Here is a 10,016-nt window from a genome sequence, read left to right on the forward strand (position 1 = left end):
TTAAAGGGCAGGAGGAAACAAACTTTTTTTCTTCTCTATACAAATTTAAAAGGAGGTTTCTCTTAAAATACTGTGTTGCTATAATAACACCTGGTTTCACCTGAAGTTAACTATTCTCAAACCCTGAGATAACCAATGCTTTTTTCTTATGGAAATGTTTGTCTTAAGCTATTTAATGTACTATGCATTTACCCCAAACTCTGTCTTCAAGTCAGTTCCACCTAATGGCTCACCTACTTGACAAACCAGTATGTTATACTCAGATATTGTTCCCCTAATCTATGTAAACAAAACTATTTGTATGGTAATCCACCCTTCTACAAGATTCAAGTTAATCATTTTATGGCCCGGGATGAATCCTCTAGTGTCAAGATTATCCCAAAATGCATCTTATGGGTGAGGGGCCTGGTGCCATTCTGAGTTTTAAGACATTCTTTTCTTTCATTAACAGACTGTTAGTGACTACATAACATCCAGCTGAAGACTGGCAGGGGGGTACTCTTTCTGCCCCTTTCTGATGCCTATGTCAGAAGCTTTCTCTATCTCCTTTATACTTTAATAAAACTTTATTACACAAAAGCTCTGAGCGATCAAGCCTCGTCTCTGGCCCCGTATTGAATTCTTCTTCTCTGGAGGCCAAAAATCCTGGCGTCTCTGTGTCGTTCAACAACAACCTTTCACTATCATATTTTAGTAGTGTGTTGTTTAGTCTCTATGTGTTTGTCTCTTTGCAGATTTATATCTGAGGTAAGTCTCTTGCAGGAAACATAGTGAAGGAACTCGTTTTTTGTTTTTAACCCAGTCAGGTGCTGGAACAGAAACCCTGTGGGTCGGGCCCAAGGTGAATCTCTTTCTTCTAAGCATGTGTTTTTCCTCTCCACACAGTGGGTCCGTTTCCCCAGAGGAAGAAGACCTCTGAATCAATTGGGAACCATGGGCAGACAGGGGTCTGATGCTCTGCCTATGTAGGTGCCAATGGCTGTGCTGTCGCAGCCTCAAGTGCAAGTTCCCATTGTCCTTCCCAGTTGAAGACCGCTCCCTGTCTTTGCAGCCCCCACCCTGTTATGGAGCTGCTCTTTACAGCTTGTAGGAGCTCTGTCCCAGAACCAGGTTGCTCTGCGTCCTTTGGTGAAGTCTTCTCTCTGGTTGTAGGCGCCTAGATCCAATGACATGGACTGAGTTGGGCAGAAGCATTTGCTGTGTTCAGGCTGGGCACATGAGTAGGTGGTAGGTGGTAGGTGGTCGTGGGAAACTCTGCAGCCACTAGATCAGACCTCTCTGTCTTGTCTGGGCAGAAAGTCCCTTGTGTCTCTAAACTTTCCCCATCCTCTGTCACTCCTGCACTGTTGTGAAACTGCTCCTCAAGGTAGGCCATTCTTTGCATGTGATATCAGGGAATGAGCTGTAGTGAAATAGCTGTCATATGATCTCCAGGCTGCTTCTGGGGGGTTGCTTGAATTAACACCAACAGTGGCTGCCACTGCTCCACCCAGGCTCTGCTCTGGCTGTGGGTTACCTCTGTGTCCCTCTGTCAACTCTTCCCTCACAGTGACTGCTCCAGATACAGTGCAATGGAGGGAGGAGGACTGGTGTGTTCGTTTCCCTGGGGCTGGGGTGTGTGGTGAGTTGGTTGTGGGAAAACAGCAGCTACTTGAGTAGACCTCTGTCTTCCCTGCCCCATGGGCTAATCAATGTGTGCTCCTCGTGAGCATAGTCCTACCTTCCTATAGCTCTTCTTCTCATCCCAGCCCTCCTCCCACCAGACAATGTGGCTTGTATCAAACAGATAGGACCCTAGGACTGGGGTACCCAATCTGTGGCTCAAACTACTCCCTCGCCAAGGTATCCATTTCTCTAAGTTGTCAGCCATGGGTACAGTTCCTGGCTCGATTGCCCAAGGATAGATCATATATTGGAACACAAAACAAATCCCAACAAGTTTAAGTAGAAATCACATATATCCTATATTCCACTCACAATGGTATGAAATGAAAAAGCCATCTTTGAGAAGAGAACTAGAAAAGTGAGAGGGGAGTTTACAGCAATATGGGCCCACCTAAAGAAAGAAGGAATATCTCGAATAACATTCTAGCCATACACCTAAAGAAACTAGAAAAAGAGGAACAAAAAAGCCCAAAGTCAGGAGAATGAAGGAAATGATAAAATTAGTGTGGAAATAAATAAAAGAGAGACTAAAAATACAGTAGAAAAGATCCATCAGGGCCTTCCCTGGTGTTCCAGGAGCTAAGTCCATTGGGACTCCATGCTCCCAATGCAGGGGACCTGGGTGTGATCCATGGTCTGGGATCTTGATAGTACATGTGACAACTAAGATTTCACATGCCGAAACTAAAGATACCGAGGGCCACAACTAAGACACAGTGCACCCAGATAAATAAATAAATATTTTTTAAAAGACCAATCAAACTAAGAATGGGTTCTTTGAAAAGGTAAACAAAATTGAGAAACTTTTAATTAGACTCACTTTTAAAAAAGAGACAGAGAAGGTTCTGATCCATAAATCATGAAACAAGAAGAAAAAGAGCAATACTTACACAAGAATACAAATAATTGTGAGAATATTTTGAACATCTATCTATGCCATCAAACTTGGACAGACCAGAAGAAATGGATCCATTTTTAGAGTCATACAACCTGAATCATGAAGTAGAAAAGCTGACTAGACTGATCACTCATCCAGTGCTTGAAATAGTAATAGAAAACTTCCCCAAACAAAAGTTCAGGACCAGATGGCTTCACAGGTGAATTCTACCAAACATTCAAAGAGTTAATACCGAGGCTTCCCAAGCACTTCCAAAATAACTGAAGAGTAGAGAATGCTTCTTACCTCATTTTATGAGGCCAACATCATTCTGATATCAAAAGCACCAAATGGCAGTAGCCAGGGATTCAGCCTGAAGGGGTGGGGGGTGTCAGCAAGAGAAACAGGCAGCCTCTCAGTTTTCTTGGACTGCCTGTTTATTTCAAGCTCATGATTCTCTTTTATACTTTTACAAAAGCATTAGGTCAGAGGTTTGATATTTTTAGTTCCCAGAGACCCAGATTTATTTTTCTCCAAAAATCATTGTTATCCCTCAAAAGGAGTTTCTTCCTCAGCGATTCTCTGATCTACTTTTTCTCATGTGTCCTTGTGAATACACTGTAACTCATGCTAATGTCTGGGCCGCATTACCACATTGCTCAGTTTAATTCTTATCTTTTTAAGACCTGTTTGCCCCTAGTATCCTAAGCTCAACTATTTCTTAGAAAGGGCTTCTAGCCAATAATATCTCTAAAGTCCCTAATTTCTATAAGTTATAGTAGAATATTGTAACATTACAGCAATCCTTAAATCTTTAGCTTCTAACTATTTTAATTATTCCTAAGCCCTACATTTAGCAAACTCCTTTGCCATAAACACTTTTCTCACAAATAGGCTTCAGATAGGAATCCCTCCCATGGTCTCAAGCTGCGGCCTCTGTGCTCACCCTGGAGCACTCTTTTGTAAAAGTCCTTGAACAAATGTCATTGATTCACTTTATGAATTATTCTTTGAGCACAGCTGCAGAAGGCTTTATGCCTTCTCCTGCTCCTCTCAAAAACATTAAGCACCTTAATATTCTCTTCAGTCAACTCAGCCGAGGAAAGGAAAAAACAAGTCAGAATCACAAAGCCTAACTCCTTCATTCTGGGTCCATGCCTATGGAACAAAGGGAGGGGGTTTAGAGACGTGCCTCCATTTTGTCAGTAATGCCTAACGTGGCTCTCGACATACTTGTAGGAAGGAGGAGCTGGAAATGAAGGACGTGGCAGAGGACTCATTGATTAATTCCACAATTTGTCATCTAATCATAGCTTCCCTGGTAGCTCAGCTGGTAAAGAATCCACCTGCAATGCAGGAAACCCCTGTATAATTCCTGGGTCAGGAAGATCAGCTGGAAAAGAAAGAAGCTATCCACTCCAGTATTCATGGGCTTCCCTGGTGACTCAGATGATAAAGAATCTGCCTGCAATGCAGGAGACGTGGATTCGATCCCTGGGTTGGGGAGATCCCCTGGAGAAGGGAACGACTGCCCAATCCAGTATTCTGGCCTGGAGAATTCCATGGAGAGAGGAGCCTGGCAGTCTACAGTCCATGGGGTCTCAAAGAGTTGGCTACGACTGGGCAACTGTCACTTCACTTCATATCTGACACATTGTTTTGTTTTGTTTTTTTTTTTAATTTATTTTACTGATATGTAGTGCTGATTTACAGTATGGTGTTAGTGTCTGCTGTACTACAAAGTGATTTAGTGACTTTTTTTCCATATTTTTTCCCACCATGGCTTATCACAAGATATTAACTATAGTTCCATGTGCTATGCAGTAGGACATTGTTCTTGATACATTCTGTTATTAAATAATGAAAATTATTAAATAATTATTAAATTATTAATTTCAAACTCCCAATCCATCCTTCCCTCACCTTCCCCCTGGGAAGCACAATTCTGTTTTCCATGTCTGTGAGTCTGTTGTTTTTCATAGATAAGTTCATTTGTGTCATGTTTTCGCTCACTCAGTTGCTTCAGTCATGTTGAGCCCTTCAGACTGCAACCTAGCAGATTTCTCTGTCCATGAGGATTCTCCAGGCAAGAATACTGGAGTGGGTTGCCATGCACTACTCAGGGAATCTTCTTGACCCAAGTAGTGGATCAAACTTGGATGGAACCCATGTCTTTTTATGTCTCCTTCATTGGCAGGAGGGTTCTTTACCACTAGTACCACCTGGGAAGCCCCAATATTTTAGTTTTGATACATAAATGATATCACGTGGTATTTGTCATTCTCTTTTTGGCTTACTCCCCTTAGTATGATCATCTCTAACTCTATCCATGTTGCTGCAAATGGCATTATTTCATTCTTTTTATGGCTGAGTTGTATTGCATTGTATACATATACCACATAGTATTTAATCAGTCAGGGTTACTTTCTAATTTCAGCCAGGGGAAAAATATCTTGCTTATTTAAAATACCCTCAAAACTGTTTTAAAAGCATATACAGTAAAGGAGGAAAGCTAAAACTTTGAGGAAACAGCACTCAACAGCATTCTCCCTCTTCCTGCACAATATCAGTCATAGGAAGTGAACTCACAGGGTCAGGAAGGAGAGGCTGTTTACTAGTGTCCAGTGATGCAGGTGTTGGGGAGTGATGTCAGCTCATCGTGATCAAAGGCCGCTGTGTTATTCAATATTTGCTATACCTCGAGGTGATGGAATTCCAACTGAGCTATTTCAAATCCTGAAAGATGATGCTGTGAAAGTGCTGCACTCAATATGCCAGCAAATTTGGAAAACTCAGCAGTGGCCACAGGACTGGAAAAGGTCAGTTTTCATTCCAATCCCAGAGAAAGGCAATGCCAAAGAATGCTCAAACTACCGCACAATTGCACTCATCTCACATGCTAGTAAAGTAATGCTCAAAATTCTCCAAGCCAGGCTTCAGCAATACATGAACTGTGAGCTTCCAGATGTTCAAGCTGCTTTTAGAAAAGGCAGAGGAACCAGAGATCAAATTGCCAACATCCGCTGGATCATGGAAAAAAAAAGAGAGTTCCAGAAAAACATCTATTTCTGCTTTGTTGACTATGCCAAAGCCTTTGACTGTGTGGATCACAGCAAACTGTGGAAAATTCTGAGAGAGATGGGAATACCACCTGACCTGACCTGACCACCTGACCTGCCTCTTGAGGAATCTGTATGCAGGTCAGGAAGCAACAGTTAGAACTGGACATGGAACAACAGACTGGTTCCAAATAGGAAAAGGAGTACGTCAATGCTGTATATTGTCACCCTGCTTATTTAACTTCTATGCAGAGTACATCATGAGAAACGCTGGGGTGGAAGAAACACAAGCTGGAATCAAGATTGCTGGGAGAAATATCAATAACCTCAGATATGCAGATGACACCACCCTTATGGCAGAAAGTGAAGAGGAACTAAAAGCCTCTTGATGAAAGTGAAAGAGGAGAGTGAAAAAGTTGGCTTAAAGCTCAACGTTCAGAAAACGAAGATCATGGCATCCGGTCCCATCACTTCATGGGAAATAGATGGGGAAACAGTGGAAACAGTGTCAGACTTTATATTTGGGGGCTCCAAAATCACTGCAGATGCTGACTGCAGCCATGAAATTAAAAGACGCTTACTCCTTGGAAGAAAAGTTATAACCAACCTAGATAGCATATTCAGAAGCAGAGACATTACTTTGCCGACTAAGGTCGGTCTAGTCAAGGCTATGGTTTTTCCAGTGGTCTGTCTGGATGTGAGAGTTGGACTGTGAAGAAGGCTGAGTGCTGAAGAATTGATGCTTTTGAACTGTGATGTTGGAGAAGACTCTTGAGAGTCCCTTGGACTGCAAGGAGATCCAACCAGTCCATTCTGAAGGAGATCAACCCTGGGATTTCTTTGGAAGGAATGATGCTAAAGCTGAAACTCCAGTACTTTGGCCACCTGATGCGAAGAGTTGACTCATTGGAAAAAACTCTGATGCTGGGAGGGATTGGGGGCAGGAGGAGAAGGGGACGACCGAGGATGAGATGGCTGGATGGCATCACTCGGATGGCTGGATGGATGACTCGATGGACGTGAGTCTCAGTGAACTCCGGAAGACGATGATGGACAGGGAGGGCTGGCGTGCTGCGATTCATGGGGTCGCAAAGAGTCGGACACAACTGAGCAACTGAACTGAACTGAAAGAAATTCTATGCCTCTCTACTGATATGATGAAAACACATTTATGTGTTCTGGTACTTCTGAAAAATACTATTTTAAATGCAGATATATGAGTCTTTAAACCCTTTCAGCTTTACTGTAACCGATTCAACAGTATGTGAACTGTGAACTTCCAGACGTTCAATCTGGATTTAGAAAAGGCAGAGGAACCAGAGATCAAATTGCCAACATCCACTGGATCGTCAAGAAAGCAAGAGAGTTCCAGAAAAACATCTACTTCTGCTTTATTGACTGTGCCAAAACCTTTGACTGTGTGGATCACAACAAACTGTGGAAGATTCTTAAAGAATGGGAATACCAGACCACCTGACCTGCCTCCTGAGAAATCTGTTTGCAGGTCAAGAAGAAACAGTGAGAGCTGGACATGGAACCACAGACTGATTCCAAATCGAGAAAGGAGTATGTCAAGGGTGTATATTGTCACCCTGCTTATTTAACTTAAATGCAGAGTGAAATGCTGGGCTGGATGGAGCACAAGCTGGAATCAAGGTGGCAGGGAGAAATATCAATAACCTCAGATATGCAGATGACACCACCCTACTGGCAGAAAGCGAAGAAGAACTAAAGAGCCTCTTAATGAAAGTGAAAGAGGAGAGTGAAAAAGTTGGCTTAAAGCTCAACATTTAGAAAACTAAGAGCATGGCATCTGGTCCCATCACTTCATGACAAATAGATGGGGAAACAGTGGAAACAGTGTCAGACTTTATTTTTGGGGGCTCCAAAATCACTGCAGATGCTGACTGCAGCCATGAAATTAAAAGACGCTTACTCCTTGGAAGAAAAGTTATGACCAACCTAGATAGCATATTGAAAATCATAGACATTACTTTGCCAACAAAGGTCCGTCTAGTCAAGGCTATGGCTTTTCCAGTGGTCATGTGTGGATGTGACAGTTGGACTGTGAGGAAACCTGAGCGCCGAAGAATTGATGCTTTTGAACTGTGGTGTTGGAGAAAACTCTTCAGAGTCCCTTGGACTGCAAGGAGATCCAACCAGTCCATTCTGAAGGAGGTCAACCCTGGGATTTCTTTGGAAGGAATGATGCTAAAGCTGAAACTCCAGTACTTTGGCCACCTCATGAGAAGAGTTGACTCATTGGAAAAGACTGTGATGCTGGGAGGGATTGGGGGCAGGAGGAGAAGGGGACGACCGAGGATGAGATGGCTGGATGGCATCACGGACTCGAGGGACAGGAGTCTGAGTGAGCTCCAGGAGATGGTGATGGACAGGGAGGGCTGGCGTGCTGTGATTCATGGGGTCGCAAAGAGTCGGACACGACAGAGCGACTGAACTGAACTGAATGAATTGATTCCAGATAGGGAATTTCCCCCAATTATCTGTGAGCCCAATGTAATTAGTTCAGTTCAGTTGCTCAGTCACGTCCAACTCTTTGTGACCCTACGGACTGCAGCCTGCCAAGCTGCCCTGTCCAGCACCAACTGCCAGAGCTTGCTCAAACTCATGTCCATCAAGCCGGTGATGCCATCCAAGCATCTCATCCTTTCGTCCCCTTCTCCTGCCTTCAATCCTTCACAGCATCAGGGTCTTTTCCAATGAGTCCAATCTTTGCATCATGTGGCCAAAGTATTGGTGCTTCAGCTTCAGCATCAGTCCTTCTAGTGAATATTCAGGACTGATTTCCATTAGGACTGACTGGTCTGATCTCTGTGCAGTTCAAGGAATTCTCAAGAGTCTTCTCAAACACCACAGTTCAAAAGCATCAATTCTTCTGTGCTCTGCTTTCTTTATGGTCCAACTCTCACATCCACACATCACTACAGGAGAAATCATAGCTTTGACTAGATGGACCTTTGTCAGCAAAGTAATGTCTCTGCTTTTTAATATGCTATCTAGGTCGATCATAACTTTTCTTCAAAGGATCTAGCATCTTTTAACTTCATGGCTGCATGACCATCTGCAGTGACTTTGGAGCCCAAGGAAATAAATTTTGTCACGTTTCCATTGTTTTCCCATCTCTTTGACATGAAGTAGTGGGACCAGATGCCATGATCTTTGTGTTTTGAATCTTGATTTTAAAGCCAGTTTTTTCACTCTCCTCTTTCACATTCATCCAGAGGTTCTATAGTCCTAGAGTTCTATAGTTCTTCACTTTCTGCCATAAGGGTGGTGTCATCTGCATATTTGAAGTTATTGACATTTCTCCTGGCAATCTTGATACCAGCTTGTGCTTCATCCATCCTGGCATTTCGCATGATGTAGTCTGCATATACGTTAAGTAGGCAGGGTGACAATATACAGCCTTGACGTACTTCATTTCCAATTTGGAGCCAGTCCATGGTTCCATGTCCATTCTAACAGTTGCTTCTTGACTTGCATGCAGATTTCACAGGAGGCAGGTCAGGTGGTCTGGTACTCTCATCTCTTGAAGAATTTTCCAGTATATTGTGATCCAGACAGTCAAAGGCTTTGTTGTATCCAATAAAGCAGAAGTAGATGTTTTTCTGGAACTCTCTTGCTTTTTCGATGATCCAGCAGATGTTGGTAATTTATCTCTGGTTCCTCTGCCTTTTCTAAATTCAGCTTGTACATCTGGAAGTTCTTGGTTCACATACTGTTGAAGCGTGGCTTGGAAAATTTTGAGCATTACTTTGCTAGCGTGTGAGATGAGTGCAATTGTGTGGTAGTTTGAACATTCTTTGGCATTGCCTTTCTTTGGGATTGGAATGAAAATGGACCTTTTCCAGTCCTGTGGCCACTGCTGAGTTTTCCAAAGTTGCTGGCGTATTGAGTGCAGCACGTTCACAGCATCATCTTTTAGGACTTGAAATAGCTTATCTGGAATTCCATCACTTCCACTAGCTTTGTTCGTCGTGATGCCTTCCAAGACCCATTTGACTTCAGACTCCAGGATGTCTGGCTCTAGGTGAGTGTGAATGATCACACCATGGTGGTTATCTAGGTCATGAGATTTTTTTGTATAGTCTTCTGTGTCTTCCTGCTACCTCTTCTTAATATCTTTTGCTTCTTTTAGGTCCATATCATTTCTGTCCTTTATTGTGCCCATCTCTGCATGAAATGTTCCCTTGGTATCTCCAATTTTCTTGAAAAGATATCTAGTCTTTCTCATTCTATTGGTTTCCTCTATTTCTTTGCATTGATCACTGAGGAAGGCTTTCTTATCTCTCCTTGTTATTCCCTGGAAGTCTGTATTCAGATGGGTATATCTTTCCTTTTCTCCTTTTCCTTTATCGTCTCTTTTTTTCTTAGCTAATTGTAAGGCCTCCTCA

Source organism: Ovis aries, chromosome 14 (genome assembly GCF_016772045.2).
Source record: "Ovis aries strain OAR_USU_Benz2616 breed Rambouillet chromosome 14, ARS-UI_Ramb_v3.0, whole genome shotgun sequence".
In the NCBI taxonomy this organism is placed as follows: Eukaryota; Metazoa; Chordata; class Mammalia; order Artiodactyla; family Bovidae; genus Ovis; species Ovis aries.